Raw genomic sequence first — 19,882 nt, 5'->3', positions numbered from 1 at the left:
AACAGTTCACTCTAAAACTTGTTGATAAATCAACCATCTCAATCAATGATGATGGATTAAGGAACACCCTAATACTTAACTATGGTTTTGAGGAACAATCAAGTTGCTTCCTTTATTAGGCATTCCTTAGTTGCTAGAATAAAGGTTTCATACTTGGAGAATTGGTCCACCACTATGAAGATGTTGCCATACCCATCCACCTTGGGTAATCTAATAATAAAGTCCATGGAGATACTCTCTCATGGGTGTTTGGGAACTGACAGTGGCTTTAGAAGGTCGATTAGAGATTTTGCTCTATCTTGTCTTGTTAGCACACAAGACAAGTTCTAATATAGGCCATCATATCATCCCTTATCCTAGTCTAATAATATCGGTCCTCAATAAGGGCTAAGATATGGTGCACACCTGGATGGCCTACCCATCATGAGTTGTGAAACTCCTTTATGATTTCCTTTCATAGCTTGCTAAATTGTGGGACAAAGTTGGTTTCCCTTGGTGTAGAGTAGATCCCCTTCAAAGTAGAACCATCTAGTCTTCTCTTGTTTCACATACTCAATCAAGGTTTTGGCTGTGGGATCTTAGATCAGCCCTTTTTTTATATGTGCAAGTAGGGAACCCTTTGGCCTACTAATCATTGCTAGTTCAGCCTTGTGGCTGAGTGCATCTACCATGACATTGGCCTTTCTTGGCTAGTACTCCATGGTAAAATTAAACTTGGCTCTAAGAAGTCTTACTAGCAAACTTGTTTAGGAGTAAGCTTCTTTTGACTTTGGAAGTAACTGGTAGCCATGTTGTTGGTCATCACCACAAACTTACTTCCTAACAAGTCAGGCCTCCATGTGTGCAAGAAATGCACCACAGTAGTCATCTCTTTCTTTTGGACTGTAAATTAATGCTTGATCTCATTAAGCTTTTTACTCTTGAAGGTAATTGTATGCCAGTCTTGCATCAACACACTGTTAAAAGCAAAGTTGGATGCATTAGTGCATACATAATTTGGCTTGGTATAGTCAAAGAGAGCTAAGACTGGCTCTTCTATGATAGCTTGCTTTAGGTGATTGAAGACATCTTAACTCTTAGGACTCTATTCCCAAACTCTTCCCTTATTAAGCATGTCGATCAAGGGTGCTATAATGGTTGAGTACCCCTTTATGAATTGTCAAGAGCTATTTGCTAGACCAAGGAATGATTGCAACTCTATGACCTTGATTGGTAGTTTGCACTCTTAGATTACACTGACCCTATCACCATTTATCTGGATCCGGCCATTTCCCATAATATGGCCTAAGAATGAGACCTCATGCTGGGTGAATGAACATTTCACTTTTTTTATGTATCGTTTATTCTCCCTTAGTACTTGGAACACTTGTCGCAAGTGATCCACATGTTCTTCAAGCGATCAGTTATAGATAACAATATCATTAAGGCACATTATAACAAATCTATTAAGAAAGGGTTTTAGTACCTTGTTCATTAACATTCAGAATGTCATGGGCATGTTTATCAGACCAAAAGGCATTACTAGGAACTCTATGCCTTATAGTGAGTCACACATGGTGCTTTGGTTCATCACCTTTAGAATCTTAGATCTAGCTTGGTAAACCACCATGCTCCTCCCAACTGGTTGAACAAGTCAACAACGAGGGGAATAGGATACTTGTTCTTCATCATGAGCTTGTTTAGTACTCGATAGTCAACGCACATCCATAAGGCCCCAACATACTTCCATGAAATAGGACTGGTGCACCCTATATAGCTTTAGAGGGCCTGATGAACCCCTAAATCTATAAGCTCTTTGAGATATCTCCTTAGCTCTTTCAGCTTTGGTGGTCACATCTTTTATCAGGCTTGGCCTAGTGGCTTGGCATCAAGCACCGGTTTGGTCTTGTGGTCTACCTCATTTTTAGGTGGTAGTCTCTTGGGCAATTCTGCAAGCATGACATCCTTGAAGGACTCCAACACCTCCAAGGGGGTGTTGTCATTCAATTCTTGAGGGTCATTCTCGTTTAGGGCCACCAAGAAGCTAGGCTCTTCCTTTTGCATGCCCGTGGCAAGTTCGATGGTAGATAGTGCCTTAGTTATGGTCCCTTGCTCTCATTTCACTGGGACAATACAATGGCACCGATGGTCCATGATGCAAATGTAGTTAGTGAAGGGAACAAGGAGTGCATTGATCCTATCAAGAAAATCTAAGCCGATGACAAAGTCATAGTCATCCAGAAGGATTACGTCAATGGATTCCTTGCTTTTCCACACTCCAAGTTGTAACTCAACTCCTTATGCCATGCCAATGATTAGAACTTCTTTGGAGTTAATGGTCTTGATCCATCCCACCTTTTTCTTGAACTTGAGCTGTAGTCTTTTCACCATTCCTTTGAATATGAAAAGATCAGATGTATTTGTGTCCACCAAGGCTTTCAAGCACTTCCCTGTAATTGAGATTTTGATGAACATGAGCCTCTTTCTCTTGTGGCCCTTTTTTGCTAATATAGAACTTAGCATGATCGAACCAAGTTTTAGTCCCTCCTACTTGGGTTGCTCCTTGTATCCCTTGATGATAGCCATAAGCTTGGCTTTATTAGGGCAATCCTTGGCTCGGTGTTGACCATCACACAAAAAATTTGTCATGGGTCCATCCCTTATCACTGGCCATTTGTTCTTCTTTTTGTCTCCCTCCTTAAAGGACTTCTATTTATGCATTAGTGTCTTACCACTGCTACTCTTGTCCTTGTCTCCCCCACCTTTGCCCTTGCCTTTGGGTTTGGAAGACTCAAACTTGTCACCTTTATTGAATTCCACAAAAGGATTCAATAGTAATCATAGCTCGAGTGAAGTCTTGCTTAGCTCATATCTTGAGCCTATCCATAAATGTGTAAAGTGCCCTATCCTCCCCAAGGTTAGGAATTCAGAGCATAAGTTTTGAGAACTCTAGAACATAGTCACACACCTCTCCATATTAGGTGAGCCATCATAGATTGGCGAGTGCAACCTATACGACATATTATGGGTAAAACTATTGCCTAAACTCCCTTTGGAACTCCTCCCACTTTCCAATGGTAGTACCCCTGTGCCTGGTCTCTTTGGACCTACAATGCCACCATAAAAATGTGATGTTTACAAGATACATAGAGGTGGTGTTTACCTTAGTAGCATCCCCTTCAATACCCATTGCATGGAAATACTACTCTATGCCCTATAAGAAGTTATCTACATCCTTTGCAGACTATGTCCCCTTGAACTCCTTAGGCTTGGGAACCTCTACCCTAGTCCTAGGAGTTATTACAAGTATACCTCCCTCTACGATTGCCTCACATACGAAGAGGGTTCTCTTAGGCTACTCCATCTCCTCCCTCATGGCCTCTACCAAGGCTTTTAGGGTAGAGTTTTTATGGGTAAGGCTTTTGATTTCTTTGGAAAGAGTTTGCTTTATCTCTTTCGTTATCTCTTTTCCAACCGAGACCAATTCTTTCATTTTGGTCTTTATAATTGTCCCATATTTTAGCCATTACCAACTTCACCTTGGCCAACTAGGTATCAAAGGCTGAGATCATGTCCCTACTAGTCCTTTCTTACCCTTTCTAGTAATGCATGTCTTACAAGCCTTTTGCCTTCAGTGTGTTGATGGCTCATTCTGGAAGTAAACATTGTCTTGGATTGGGGTCGCACACTAAACTGTGCTTTGATACCAACTATCACCGACTTTGGTCTTAAGCTTTGCAACCATGCAACCTTTGATAGGAAACTACTATTCATGTATGCGTAAGTCAGTCTTTAACCAGGTTGAGTAAGCATGCCACTCACCAAGGACTAATTAGGCCCTCAAGAAATTGAACACTATAGTACACTAAGAAGGAATTGGTAAAAGAATACAAGATTGTTTCTATTGCTGGAAAAATATGGCTTATGTACAAATGTGCTTGAGTAGCTTTGTAGGTTCACAAGTTCACTAGCTCATAAGTTGGTGTAATCGGGGAAGGGGCACCCCTATTTATACTTAAGCCCCCATGGCCTTGGTGGTCACCAAGGGGACAAGTGTATGGCTTTTATATACATTATAAAGTATTCCAAGGCCCCTAGACACATACAAGGTTGGCTAGGGAATTTCTAGAAATAAGCTAGTTCCAGACACTCTATGACGCACTAGGTCCAGAAAGTTCTAGGCTCTCTCACAAAGTGCCTATGCCTCAGGTCTTCCATAAGCTTCCTTACCTGGTGTTATAGTAACCACACCCATTTTTGTATCTAGCTTTTCTAGAAGGTTCTACACCCATGCACCTGGCCTATGTCTAGGTTTATCTAGAGCCCTTGCACCTATAGTACCTACATCACCTTTTTGGGACTTCTAGAAGCTTTTTCCAAATGGTCCTTAGGCTTAGCATCGGGTAACTCTCGTAGGGACTCATTCTCCCAGGTTGGTGCTTGAGTGAGGGTCTGGCCTTTAGCCTCAGGTGCTCAAGCCTTGGCCTTGACGATGGTCTTGTAGAGTGTGACACATGCACAGGCTTGGCCAAGCCAAGGCATTTTTATGGTCGATGAGAAGGGACCACGAAACTGCCAAATACCCAAAAGACTTGGCCAGACCAAGCCTGTGACCACAGCTTCTACTTGTACCCCTTAGGAGCTATTGCTTGACTAAAGGACTTGCCTTAGGGTCTGGGGCAACATCAACTATAGGTACGAGCTTGAGCTTGGCACAGCTGAGCCTTTTTTCCACATGCATGCCAACCAGTTGAGGTAATAGGCACCTATAGCTCACCAGAGCAACCAGTCACTGGATAGCATGACTAGAAGGCATGCACGGCTTGGATTTTGCTCCAAGGATGTTGCTATGGATGTACACAATGATAGGCCCATCATGCATACCTTTGGATAATCACCCCCTATAGAGCATGATAGATTTTACAGATTTGCTACCAATAGACATTAAAGTGTCTGTAATGGGGAACTTTTTCAAATAGGTATATCTCGCACAACAAGTCCACAAGTGCTAGTGGTGGTCAAAGTATGTGCTGACAGTAAGGCCCAGATATGCCGATGGAGTTTGTGAGAAGTGCCCATAGCAAGGGATAGCTTATGCTAATGGTATTCAAGGCAACTGCCCATACCAAGGGCTATCTTCTACTAATGCTGATCGAGGCATGTGCTCGCACAAGTCTAGATTATGCAAATGTTAATCGAGGCATGTGCCCACAATAGGTCTAGATTATGCCAATGTTGATCAAGGCATGTGCTTGCACAAAGGGCCAACATATGCCAATGTTGGTTGAGGCAAATGCCCATACCAAGGGCCAGCTTATGCCGATGATGGTCAAGCCAAGTGTCCATACCAAAGGCCAACTTGTGCTAATGATGTTTAAAGCCTTGGCTAAAGTTTAATTCTGGGCCATAGTGCACATGCTGGGCTCAAGAATGTGCTGGTGCCACATTTTTTTGGCTAGGGTAGCATTACTGGAGCATCATCAAAGAACCTAACAGAGGGCATTTAGGCTTTCGATGATTAGGGGTGGCAGGCTGAGGAGGCATGCACATATGATGTGTGATGGGTGCTAGTCCTTGGCCATTATATTGGCCCCTTATCCCCTAAGCAAGCTTGACAACTCACACCCCCTTAAAGAGCATAAGAACTTTTATAGGTTTGCCACTGGTAGCCATTCAAGTGTTTGAAATGGAGATGCTTTTTTCAAATAGCCACAAATTCTATACTTTGATATTTTAGATAAATTTTTTTATGGATGCCAAAAAAATACATGGATCATATATACCAAATTTGGGGCCAAAACTCTTTTTAAAAAAATTTCAAACCATAAAAAAATTTAAAAATTGTGAAAAATAGAAAACAAGTCATCTTGCCATGAAACTTCACATGAAGGTTTAAGGGACCATTGTATGAATTTACAAGCGATAAATATGGCATTGGTATGGTAGAAATATAAAGATGTGCCTGAACCGACTTACTGCACAGTCATGGTGCACATGGTGCGTAGCTCGAGCCTAGGATATCTGTGCACGCTGTGCAACCAAGCATATGCCAATGGTGTTCGAGGGAGCTACCCACACAAAGGCCAACATGTGCCTATGGCGGTTGAAGTATGTATGAATACAAAGGTTCAACAAGTCTCGATGGTGGTCAAGGCATGTGCATGTGTCACAAGCTGAGATTTAAACTCCAACCTTACGTGGCTCCAAGACATAAGAATGAACTCTTTCGTGTCCCAAATCAATGTAATGCAAGAAATGATGTTAGACACTCTAGATTGTGGGGCTTGGCCTCCCAGTACACTGCAAAGTGAAAGGGCACAATAAGTGCTAGAAGAAAAGCTAACAAAAGAACAATAGAAAAGTTGAAGGCTTGAGTAAAGATGTCATTACTCAATAGTCCTAGCTTCTGTACAATGAGGACGGGGGACTCTTTATTTATAGCTGAGTCCCCCTTACATTTAGTGCTTGAGATACATTTATGAACTCTAGAGATTACAATCCTTTGATTCTAGGAGCTAAGATACAATCCCTAATTCTAGGGGATTTGGTGCTACTGCACAATCATTAACTCACTAAAATCATGCTGAACCCCAAGACTTCTAGAAGCTACTAAATTTGAACCTCTTAGAGGGGTGCCCACACTTGGGCCTAACCATACACCCATACCTCAGTCATTAGTGCTCTTGATGAGGTCCGATTTGGTGCCCACACATTGCTCACCCATGTCACCCTTCGGCCTATCTCAATCTTACAAAACCTGAACACCTTCCCTGAGCCTTTAGAGTCTTGATCACTACTTACCTCATTATTTTGGGCTAGTTCCCCATGTCCTGGACCTCTAATGCACCTCAAGGCATTGTCCCCTTTACTGTCAAACTCTATCTTGCTAGAACTAGAACTACACTCAACTCAGAGAGAACCCCACTTGTCACAAGCTAAGACTCAAACACTAGGCTTGTATGACTCTAGGACATGGGATTGGACTCTTTGCATCCTAGATCAACCTAACAGAAGAAATTGTGCATGGATAATCTAGACTACAGGGCTTGGCAGCCTAGTATGTTACAAAAGGAAAGGGCATAGCAAATGCTAGAAGAAAGGCTAACAAAAGAACAACAAAAAGGTTTAAGGTAAGAGTAAAGATGTCAGTACTAAATGGTTCTGGTGGGTGTACAATAAGGGTAAGGGACTCTCTATTTATGGCTAAGCTCCCATTTACATTTAGTGCCTGAGATGCATTCCTAAGCTCTAGAGATTACAATCCCTTAATTCTAAGAACTAAGTTACAATCCTTGATTCTAGGGGATTTAGTGCTGCTACACAATCTTTGACTTGCTAAATTCATGCTAAGCGGTAGGCTTTCTAAAAGCCCCCAAATCTGGTCCTCCCAGGTTTGTGATTAGGCATGCCCACACTTGGGCTTAACTATATACCTGCCCCTCGATCATCAGTGCTCACAGCTGAGTCTAACTAGGTGTCTATGCATTGCTCACCACTTTTTACCTTTAATTTTGGCTCAATCCTACCAAACTTGAACATTTTTTCTGCGCCTTTGGAGTCTCATTCACTACTTGCCTCATTGTTTTAGGCTAGTTCCTCATAACCTGGACCACTAGTGCACCTTAGGGCTTGGTCCCCTTAGTAGTTAGACTTTATCCTACTAGAACAAGATTTGTCACTCGACTCAAAGAGAACCCCTAGGTCTGGACCACCTTATGAACTATGAAGTTCTCCTCCATTTGTTCTAGCAACACCCTCATTGCTAAGGGGATGATGTGCCCAGCTTTGACATTGGTTCCAACTCCTACACCACAAACCAATTTTCCAACATTTTGGTCCCATACCCAAACATGTACTCTATTGGCTTTCGTCATTCTCAATCTTAGGTTCCTTAGCACTTTGCTATAATGGCCTCTTCTGCCCATGCTACCAATACTTCTTATGCTTCCTTTGAGTTGCTCATGACACACTCTCTTATGAAGAATTTGGCCGCACTGTGGGACTCATGCTGAGGCACTCAGCTACCACTAATTTCCCTTCATCAGCTCCTCGAGAGTTCCTAACCCTTCGACAGTCTTAACTAGCAACTGGCCACTCCTCTTTGGGCTCCTTCTTGTGTTGTTTACCATTGCCACTCTTGGTTTCGGATAGCCCTTCTACCCACTTGATGGCTAAAAGCTTCAAGCACTCCCTAACCTAATATGGACTGGCATAAAAATAGTAACTCAAGGGCCCTTTGCCCCTGTTGGCAACTTTGTTAGTCTCGCAAAATCTAGGCTCCTTTGTAGCCATTTCCTTCCTCGAGGAATAAACATCGATCTCTCCCCCTTCTAGCCTTTCCCTTTTAACCTTGGAGACTTGGTGCACTTAACCTAAGTTAATGATTCCATACCAACTCTGGCCTGACTTGACTCTTGCACACCATTTTTTTGTATCATTGCCTTTACCCACGACTTTAGTCCATCAATAAAATGCTTAGGCACCTCCACTCTCAGTCCTAAGCTTACACCAGCAATAGTGGTAGCTCATAATGCATCATGGTTAAACTTGAGCCTAGCTAGCTCCTATCACAAATTGTCACCATAGACTCTAATGCCTCATTACACTGCATGAGCTTCTCCATTACCTTATTCAAGAATCCCTCAACATCTCTAAACTAATCTATTATCTAAAGAACGACCTCCTCACACTTTGCTAATCGAGTGCTTGTTAGTACATATCTTGTTGAAACCTTCCCCTACTTCTTTGTAGGTAGGCACTCTTTGAGTAACTTGCTTTGGTCTCTTGTATGGTTTTCGCAAGCCATGCCACAACACAAAACACACAAAATATTAGATCATGGATGCATAAATGATAGGATTACCTTAACTCAAGTAGGCACTCAAGTGATTCAGTTCTAGTTCTCATAAGCTAACACACCAATCTGTCAACATGGCACACCATACAACACTAGTTGTTCAGCACTAGTTTGCACACTAGCTCAACACACAAGCCTCTCGATCAAGCTCTAGTATGCACACTTGCACAGCCACACATCCATACAATGGCATAGGCTAGGAGCTTAAGCCTAGCTACGGTATGGGCTTAGGTGGGAAACTACCATCTATATGCCTAAGTTAGCCTTTTCCTTGACTTTATGTTGAACACTTTTACCGTGCATTCCATTAGCTCCCAAGAAACTTAGGAGAAAGCTAAAAGGAGAGTTAAAACAATTGTAACTTCTATTTACTTGATGCTATATACAATTGTTCAATGCCTAAGTTAATGACTTGGTTTTTCTTACTTGTGTAGCTTCTAACGTTCTACAAATAAGGAAGAGGGCCCCTATTTATACTTGAGCCTCCTTAGCACATATGGCCCTTACTGATCCAAGTGTGTGTCCATCATAGGCCTTTTAGACCATTCCACGGTTCCCAAACACTTTCCATGTTGGCTAAGGCCTTTGCAAAATCTTACTGGTTCCAAGCTCCTTGCTAAGCCTCAGGTCTGAAAGAGTCTAGGCAATCTTGCTAAGTGTTTGTGCCTAGTGGGTTTTAGATCCTTCCTTGTCTGGTCACTGCTCTACCCATAGCTTAGGCCTTCCAAATCCTTCTTCATCTAGGTGCTATAGTACCTACTACTATTCTCATGCCTAGCTCTTCTAGAACCTTTAGTACCCACCCACCTAGCCTACCTTTACGCTTCTCTAGACTCTTCTACACTCGCGTGCATAGTGTGTCTCCAAGCTAATATAAAGCCTCATGTGCCTACTACTCATACCAATTTGTTGATGCATTCTAGATCATTCTAATAAGTATTCCATATTCTCGATACTAAGATGCTCACCTTGCCATGCTTTTGCACCTTAGCCTAGGCTCTGGTCCATACACTTAAGCCTTGTATGTGCTTTTCAAACCTTGTTCTTAATCCTTCATGGTCCTTGCCTATACCAACTCAAACAAGCTATATTTTTCAACCCAGTCAGCTTAGGATTTGTGCACAAATCATGACATTCTCGCTCACTCATTTTAGCAACGCCCTCATTGCTAGGGAATGTCATTTATTCATAGCATGTGCATGCTGGATTGATGTCACACTCTCATCCTGATGCTCTTTGGCACAGATTGGTTCTTGGCACATGATAGCGTCTATACTCATGGTTCAACATAAAGGCACGATACGAGATCTATCGGCCCTAACCATCCCTAGGTTTATCATCACCTTAGGAGGCACTATGCCATACTCGTGACCTAATGATGCCTACCCACCTAGGCATCACATATGCCCAAGAGTAGCTCACTTTCGACTAGTGAGGTCCTCGCATATCCCCTAGCTAAGGGGTGGTCTAGAGCTAACACCAGTTGTTCCCCTATAAAGAGCATAAGAGATTTCCCAACCATCTTACTAGGAACTATAAGACAATTTGAAATGGGGACACTTTTCTCCCCAACCATCTTAGAGTCTTTCTTCAACCAACTTAGGGTCCAGTGACCTATCTCTTCTCCACCATAATTCTTAGATTTCACTCGTTGATCCATTGACACATTTGTGGTTGCCTGTGCATGACTTCAACTGATAGCACCTAACAGGCTACTTGGCTTCAAAGTGCCCACCCATTGGCTCACACTTGCCCTTGCATCTTGGGGTTGGTGCTCACATCAGCTACACATATTATCAATAACATGTTCTTAGGCTTACATTGCCCATACATAGCTCCAAGACCATAGTCCCAACCATGAGGCCTCATCCATTGCTTAGCTTAAGGTCAATCATGGTAAGACCAAAGCACACTAATGGCTGACCATGACACTTTCCCCTACTTACTATATCGATGCCCTCATCGATGCCAAGACCACACCCAACTCTCTTATTGCATACAGTTGACATTTTCTCATATGTTTCTCACTTGTTCCCTTAAGGATTGGGTCGAGATCCCTCCACATGAGGCACTACCTAGAGTACTCTTTCATTGTCGATGTAGATAGGTCTTATCCTAGCTCTAATGCACCTTTATGCTATCTCTATATATGACTACTAAACCCAAACTATTGATTAACAAGTGCCACTGCACTACTTCACCCATGATCACATCATGTTGCAACCTTAAGGCACCTAATTGATCATGGCCCTTAGTCAAATGAATGACCACCTACTTCGCCACACATTGGTATGCCTTGTTAGACATGACCCATCCCACCAACTACACACCTCTGACACCAACTCTTTGATGCTCCCCTCTAAACATGGTGCTTAAGTCAACTGCCCTCAAACATCACCACCTAAAATAGACCCTAGCATGGTGGCATTCAAACATTTCGATCATCTCACAACTTGGTTCCTTTTGGCCCCTCTAAGGTTACCTCTCTAGGTGTGGCCCTTTGGCCAACCACTCTCATGGTGGCACCTTATCTCAAACTTAAACTCAATGCTTAGATATCTTATAGGCTTTACTATCTTGGCATAGCACCACCAGAAATCACAAGTCTCCCCCACTTTTAGTTGAACTCAGCTTAGCTTTGCATGTAACCATGTATCTATGATGGTTCCATAACTCATCTGCCTTGGCTCTGGCATATCTCAAAGGGTAACTCAAAGCCCCTATAAAGCTCAAGGATCCATTGATCCACTTCAATCCCATTGGGCAATATTTATTCAAAAAGGTTCTGTATTTGGCTCAATCAATTGGCTCAATTTTTCCTTGCTCAAACTCATCTAGTTCACTAACCAAATCTTACTTGAACACAAATACCATCAACATACTCACCTCAATCTATCCTTTAACCCACATAACTCAAGGCCTTGTCAATTCACCAATTCTTGCTTACTCATTTCATTGAACTGCACATTATTTTAGTTTGTCGACCAATGTTCTAGTCTACTAACCACCACATCTCATAAAACCTTCTCTCTTAGCCAACATAAAGCATGGTTCACTGATCTACACACTCTTGTGATCCGTTAACCATAAGAACTCATGGTTTGCTGACCATCACAAAATCAAGGCTTTCATCATCAGCTAACTCAAACTTCTTTACCTCTGTAGAATGGCTCTATACTTGGATCCAACTACTCGACTTATACCCCTGCTAGAGCATTTGCACCACATAATAAGTGCACATGTTAGTAACTAATCTCAATATGAATTACTCATGTCCCTAAAAAAAAAACTCATTCAGCCCACATGGCCTTACTCAAACACCATTTCAAGATATAGTTCCTTTTTCACATTTTGATCTCAACATAGTTTTTCCATCCAAACAAGCCAACACCTTTTGTTAGGTAAATCTAGACTCTCATGCCCTTTCACTTAGCATCCAAGAGCCTCCTCGATGGCCTTTCACTTAGGCCATTTTTTCCCATTTATCACCTCGATGGCTCATTATTGAGCCCACATTTCCATGACATTGCAATCTCACCTCAATACCTCTCTTTGAGCTTAGCACGACCTCAATTTCTCATTATCATACCCACACTTGGGCCACTTTAATCCCACCACTAAGTCAAACTAGGCTCTAATACCAAAATGTCATGGGCCATGCATTCCTTAGATTGAAACCATGCATCCGTATGGCACTAAGACTACTTTTAGTCAAGGATAACTTTTCTTGAGTCCATTTCTCCATAGATAGATCATTTTCAATCCTTTAAGTTGCATACTCATGAACCCTTCTTAGGTTGAATCCTATAGGGTTACATGCAATATTCTTAAACTTAATAGGGAAGAACCTAACTCCCATTAGCATAGTCAACCTATGATTCTCGAGGTGGCCCTGAGCACCCATCTCTACTCGTAACTATCAATGTCTCAAGCACTAACCTGCCTAGCTCATAAGGATGTATGACCCTGGTTCTCGTGATATTACCTCATTTTGGCATGGTGAGAACCCAACACAACGCTTGTTCACATCGTATACAAGCTCTCATGCCTTGAACCTAAAGGCAAAACATAGATGTTGGTCAATAGCTAGATCGAAGCCACACTTGGCTCATCTCGTCCCTGTGAAACTCACATCTCAAAGCCTCAACTCTTAACCTTATTCTAGGCTACCCACATGCATGATAGACACTTGACATGATGCCCATCCTACCTTGAAGAACTTGGGTGTCTACCTTAACTGTAGCACACCACTACTAATTGGCCACAAAGGTTTAGCAAAGTGCCTACCTGCTAGCCACTCATCCCTTAAGGATGATTTGCCCCTCCTACACAAACACCATCTCATAACACTTAGTTAATCATCAAACTAGCTTGATGAGGGGAAACTGAGGTGCATATTGAATGTTAGCGTGTAACCTCGATGGTTCAACACGAAGGAGCACTATGGGGCCTGCTGGCCCTAATTATCCCCACATTTACCATGACCAAAGAAGGCACTATGCCACATTCATGACCCAATGATACCTGCCCACCTAGACACTACATGTGCTTACAAATAGCTCACTTTAAACTAGCCAAGCCCTTGCCTACCTACTAGCCAAGGGGGTGGTGGAGAGTTGACACCAGTCACCCCCTATAAAGAGTGTAAGAGATTTCCCAACCATCTTACTAAGAACCATAAGACTATCTAAAATTGGGATGCTATTCTTTCTAACTATCTTAAAGCCTTTCTTCAAACAATTTAAGGCTCAGTGACTTGTCTCTTAGCCATCATAATTCTCAAATTTCACTCATTGCTCCACTAACCCACTCAAGGGTGCCTGCACAAGACTTTAACCAATAACACCTGACTGGCTACCTAGCTCAAAGGTGCTCGCTCATTGGCTTGCACTTGTTCATGCATCTTGGGGCCTAGGGCTCACACCATCGTACACACTATCAGTAACATGTTCTTAGGTTTACACTATCCATGAACAGCTCTAGAACCATTATCACAACCATAAGGCCCCATTCGTTGCTTGGCTCAAGGTTAGTCATGGCAAGATCGAGGCATACTAGGGCTTGACCATGACACTGGTCTAAGACTAAGGGTTACCTTCTAGTTAAGGCATAATTCTAGTTTTAGTGGATAAGGTCTAATAGCCAGAGGGACCAATCTTTAAGGCCTACTAGAGGCCTAAGTTATAGGAAACTACCATAAAATAGTGGTATGGGCAGTGATCAAGACTCTAAAGGCTCAGGCACAGTGTTCAAGTTTGGTAAAATTAAGCTAGGCCCAGGTATAGGCACTTCTAAACATAGTTCTAGAAGATCAAAATTAAGGGCTTCTAGAAGGCCTAATACTGCAGCATAATCTTTGACAAGCTAGAATTATTTTGAGCACTTAAGTTTTGTAAGCTATGTTAGGCAGATAGAGTCAATGCCCTATCCAAGTTAGCATAAAGTTTGGCTTATGGCTAGAGCCAATGACATATGCATCGAGCATCACTTTATGTTGATGGCGATCGAAGGTTAGATAAGTGCCATGGGTAGGAGGGTCACAGTACATATTCTTGACTAAGTGCCACTATTATGGGCCAAGAGCTTAAGCCTAGCTACTGTGTAGCCTTAAGCAGAAAACTACCATCTATATGCCGAAGTCAGCATTTTCCTTGACTCTAAGCTAAACACTTTTGCCGTGCACTCCATTGGCTCTCTAAAAACTTGGAAGAAATCTAGGTAGGAGAGTTAAAGCAATTGTAACTTCTATTTACATGATGCTATATAAAATTATGTAATGCCTAAGTCTATGACTTAGTTCTTCTTACTTGTGTAGCTTTTAACTTCTCACTAATGAAAGTGAGGGCTTTTATTTATACTTGAGCCTTTCCACTATATATAGCCCTTATTAATCTAAGTGTGTGGCCTTTATAGGCCTTTTAGACCCTTCCATGGTCTCTAGACACTTCCTAGGTTGGCTAAGGCCTTTACAGAATCTAGCTTATTCCAAGCTCCCCGTGCAGCCTTAAGTTTGGAAGAGTTTGGGCACTGCTGCTGAGTGCCCATGCCTAGTGAGTTCCAAAACCTTCCTCAACTAGTCATTGATCTATATCCAGCTATAGCCTTCTAGAGCCTTCTTCATCTAGGTGTTATAGTGCCTACTACTATTCCAATACCAAGCCCTTATGAAACCATCGGTGCCCTCGTACCTAGCTAGCCTCCAATCTTCTCTAGACTCTTCTACAACCATATGCCTAGCCTATCTTTAGGTTAATCAAGAGCCTTTTATGCCTATTTGCCCATGCCACTCTTTTGGGGTTTTCCAGATCCTTTCAATAAGCAGTCCCCATTATCAGCACTAGACTACTCACCTCGTCATGCTTTTATACTTTTACCTTGGCCCTACTCCACACACTTGGTCCTTGTATGTGATTTTAGGACTTTGGTCTCGATCTTTCCCAGTCCTTCACTAGCACTAAATCAAATAAGGTATGTCTCTCGACCTATTTGGCTTAAGACTTACACATGGATCCATGACATTCTTTTCTATTTGTTCTATCAATGTCTTTATTACTAAAAGATGTCATTCATTCACCATCCATGCATGCTAGATTGATGTCCCACTCTTGTCTTAATGGTTTCTGGCACGTGATGGTTCTTGATACACCTTCATAGTCATCCCATGTTCTGGTCATGATCCTAGGTGGTTCCTATGAAACCAGTGCTTATTAAAATGAGTAGTGCCTTAGTTTGTGATGTACCATTACCTTTTTCTTACACTCAATAGGCCCTTCAGGGTATGCAGTGCTCACTAGTGTGGGGCATGCAATGCTCACATCTAGTCCATTACTCTTTATTTGATGAACCATCTATCTCTAGGGCTGATGGCTCTTTGTAGCCACACTTGCCTTACCCTCATTAGGAGCTTAAAAGATCCCTTCCTCTTAGCTCAACTACCATTATGACTCTTGCCATTGGACTTTCCCTAAATCCTCACAATGGCTCTGAGCTTCTTCCACTATAAGTGTTCTTTGGCCTTATGTGGTCTTGAGCATAAAAAGTAGTCAAAGGATATGGTCACCCATACCTTTGAACCTTTGGTCCTTGCTTTCCTATGCTGTGGTTCTTTATTGGCTTACTCTTCCTTTAAGGTATTGCTACTCTTGTCTCCTTCACACAAGCCCCTACCACTAGGCTTAGCCTTTACCTTCAAGCTATGCAGACTTAGGGTACTTAGCCTTAACCACCACTCAGTAATGGCAATACTCCTACTTCAAGTCTTGTACCCTACCACTTAACTCAGCTCTTACCAATTGCTTTTACCCTTTTTTGAACTCATTCTATATGGAATCTAGCACTCATATACAATCCTTGGTGCCCTCAAACTAACTTTCACGGATGACAATCTCTCTTTTTAACCAGCCTTTCTCCCCTTGCACATGGGTGGGTGGCCCTCATACACATTACCTATGCACTCAACCACAAATATGAAGGTTGAACTAAAGATCTTTTCATATCCTTAAGAGCACTCAAGCATCCATATGTGCTATTCTTGGCATCAACAACCAGTAATGATCACACTATCCAACCCCACTACAACTCAATAGCACAACCGGTACACTAGCATGCAAGTTGCTCGCACAACCTAAATTGATATCAACATTGGTTATAATGAAGGTTCTGATGTCCCTATGGTTAAACCTGCTCTGATACCTACTTCAATTGGAATTGGCTCAAATACCAATTGTCATGGGTTAGGAGCTTAAGCCAACTACTATGTGGCCTTATGCAAGAACTACCATACGTATGCCTAAGTCAACCTTTTCCCTAACTTTATGCTGAGCACTTTTGCCATGGACTCCATTAGCTCCCTAAGAGTTTGGGACAAAGCTAAGAAAGAAAGTTAAAGTAATTGTAACTTTTATTTACTTAATGCTATATACAACTACTTAATGCCCAAGTCTATGATTTGGCTATTCTTGTGTAGCTTTTAACTTTTCACCAATGAAGGGGAGGGCCCTTATTAATACTTGAGCCTCCCTAACACATATGGCCCTTACTAATCCAAGTGAGTGGCCTTCATAAGCCTTTTGGACCTTTTCATGCGTTAGACACTTCTTAGGTCAGCTAAGGCTTTTGTAAAGTCTAACTTGTTCTAAGCTCCCCGCTAAGCCTTAGGTCTGGAAGAGTCTAGGCACTCTCGCTAAGTGCTCACACCTAGTGGGTTCTAAAACTTTCCTCATCTAGTCACTGCTCTGTATACAACTAGGGCTTTGTAAAGCCTTTGGGTGCTATTGTGCCTATTACTATTCTTGTGCCAGGCCCTTTTGGAACCTTAATGCCTAGAAACTAGCTAGCCTTCAAGCTTCTCTAGACTCTTTTGCACTCACACTTCTAGCCTATCTCTAGGGTAATCTTGAGCCTTCTGTGTCTATGTACCTATACCACTCTTCTAAGGTGTTCTAGATCCTTTTAATGAGTAGTCCTTATTCTTAGCACTAGATTGCTAACCTCACCATGCTCTCACACCTTAGCCTAGGCCTTGTCTGCACACTTTGGCCTCGTATGTGCCTTTAGGACCTTGGTCTCAATCCTTCCTAATGCTTTGCTTGCACCAACTCTAACAACCTGCATCTCTCAACCTACTTGATTAGGACTTGTGCATGAACTGTGACACTAGCATCTACCAAATAAGTGTCTGAGGTAACAACCCATACCAAGGGCCTACTTGCACTGATGGTGGTCTAGGCAAGTGTCATCACCAAGTGCCAACATCAAGCAATGGCATCAAAGGCAACATCCTATACCAAGGGGCTAGCATTTGCTAATGGTGTTTAAGGCAACAATGGGCCAGCATTTGTAGATGGTGTTGGATGCAATTGCCTGCACCAACCAAGGCCTAGATGCTATTGGTGGTGTTCGATGCAACAACCTATACTATGGGCCAGTGTGTGTTAATGGAGTTTAATGCAAGTGCCCACACCAAAGGTAAGCCTATCTCTGTAACAAATACTAAGAGTATTTGGTTGTTGTTTATTTGGATGCTTGAAGGAAGGATGTCATCAACCTACTGAATCAATTGCAACAGAGAAAACTATTTATCCCTAACCCCAGATGAGTGTGGGGTAAAAAATGAAGTGAAGAGACTTTGGTAGCTATGGGGGGACAGATAAATTGAAGTGACAAAGGGCTAAATCTTAGTAGATCATGGTAGCAAGGCCACTATGCCACTTACAATACCCCATCATGTATTTAAGTCATCTATAAAGGATCTACCTACCACTCAGTGGGAATTGAGCTCTAAGGATGCCTACGTAGCTTGTCCACCATAAGGGCTACACCTACGACACATGCCTTTGAGGGCCATGGGCCTCTACTGTGGGTTGACAACAAGGTGATAGATGCATGCATCACTTCTAGCTTGGATTATGACTTAGAGGTGTTCAGTCATAATCTAGCACATGGTAGCTTCATGCTGCTAGCTTTTCAACCAAGTATGATGACCAATTATGCAAATCAATGATTCCTCTCATATTAGGTTGAATTACTATTGCGATGCTACCATCAGTAGTCTAAGACTAACCTATCTCATAATGGTCCTAAACCAACTCACAATCCTTATTGGTGGGTGAACAATCCAACACTTGGTGAATTCTACTTCAGAATGATAGGAAGAGCCAACATTGAAGGATAAAAAAGCAACATCGCTATGAATACTTGGTTGCCACAAGCCAGTTATTCTTGTGGTAACTTTTTGACATCTCTAGCTTCAAAATTTGAAGGTCTAAAAGATTGATAGGCCATGCTTTCATGGTTTGTATTCATACTAGAACTTAAATCAAACAAGCTTTAACCTTTTTGTTTGACACGAGATTTTTGTTCTCATTGCGATCATTTTAGGACACTTGTGTTATCTTTTAACAGATGTGCTACCATAGCCAAGCTCTCTAGCTAATAATGTTTTCTACCCAGATTGATCGATTGAGGCTAGCCTTGGGCCAAAAAAAGGGATCATGCCCTGCATCTTATTCATTGAATAAGTAAATAACATTAAAAGTAATGGTATTTCAATTTTGCCTCAAGGTTCCTATCATTCTACACCTCTAAAGTCATTTCACAAAGTCAAACTAGAGTCAACCTAATCTGGGTTTTCTTTCCTTGCTAATTTTGTTGAGCCCATTCCCTTAGCTATGGCTTCGCTGGATAATAGATAAGGATAGTAGGAATCTCATTAATCCAATCATGCATGTTAGTAAGATGATGAGGCATTTGGCTACCTTAAAAGAGTCATAGTTACTCCTATTGTTTACCCTTACTTGGTTGAATTTTTTCACTTTTACATTTAGAGCACTGGGCAAAAATCACATTACATGAGTATCTGCAAGGACCATCACTATGGTTTGTTTTAATTAAATAGTCAGATTCCTTTTGTCCATACCAATGTTGAGTTAACTATTCATTACCTAGGGAAAGCCCCTAAGGGAGCCATTCCCAGTTCATCCTTAGGTTGGCATGCGATGACTAGCTCTCACTATAGGAGTGGCTTGAGCAGTGCATAGCCAATCTACAAGTTCGAGACTAGGACCTTTATGTCCAACCCTCAAAGCCAATCATTTTCTCAAGCTAATGGATCCATTTTGCTAACTTCCCTTACCTATATTGTTCCATCGACTAGAGGCTATTCACCTTGGAAACCATATGTGGTTATGAATATGATGGGAATGGACAACACTTGATCCTCTAGATTTTCAAAGGTCATCAGGGGCATACTAGACACCATGTGACATATAGTGCTCTTCTAGCCACTAGACCTTACCTCTAACCGAGCCATTTTTAGGTTAGGGAGGCTATTAAATAGAAAAGATAACTCTTCCTAAAGCCCCCCAATGTCTCAGACTCCCTAATCTTACTGTCAATCATTGCATCTTGGTTTAGGAATTTTAACCCAATTAGTTTTCAAAGCTTATGCCAGACACACTATTGAATAGGCTTCCCCCATCTTCTAGGATCGTCTAACCCATGTGCAAGTGCTGTTCACATGGAACTTTTCCCTACTTCAACCTTAAA

The 19,882-nt window shown here is 42.0% G+C and overlaps 1 pseudogene; it reads right to left on the bottom strand.

Moving 5' to 3' along the window:
• Nucleotides 1–17,986: 17,986 nt before the first annotated feature.
• Nucleotides 17,987–19,484, bottom strand: LOC149519445 (25S ribosomal RNA; annotated as a pseudogene).
• Between the last annotated feature and the right edge of the window lie 398 nt (nt 19,485–19,882).

Source organism: Durio zibethinus, chromosome 3 (assembly GCF_047325235.1).
Source record: "Durio zibethinus cultivar Kanyao isolate XHJ-2024 chromosome 3, ASM4732523v1, whole genome shotgun sequence".
Lineage (NCBI taxonomy): Eukaryota > Viridiplantae > Streptophyta > Magnoliopsida > Malvales > Malvaceae > Durio > Durio zibethinus.
This window is presented reverse-complemented; position numbering and strand designations above follow the sequence as displayed.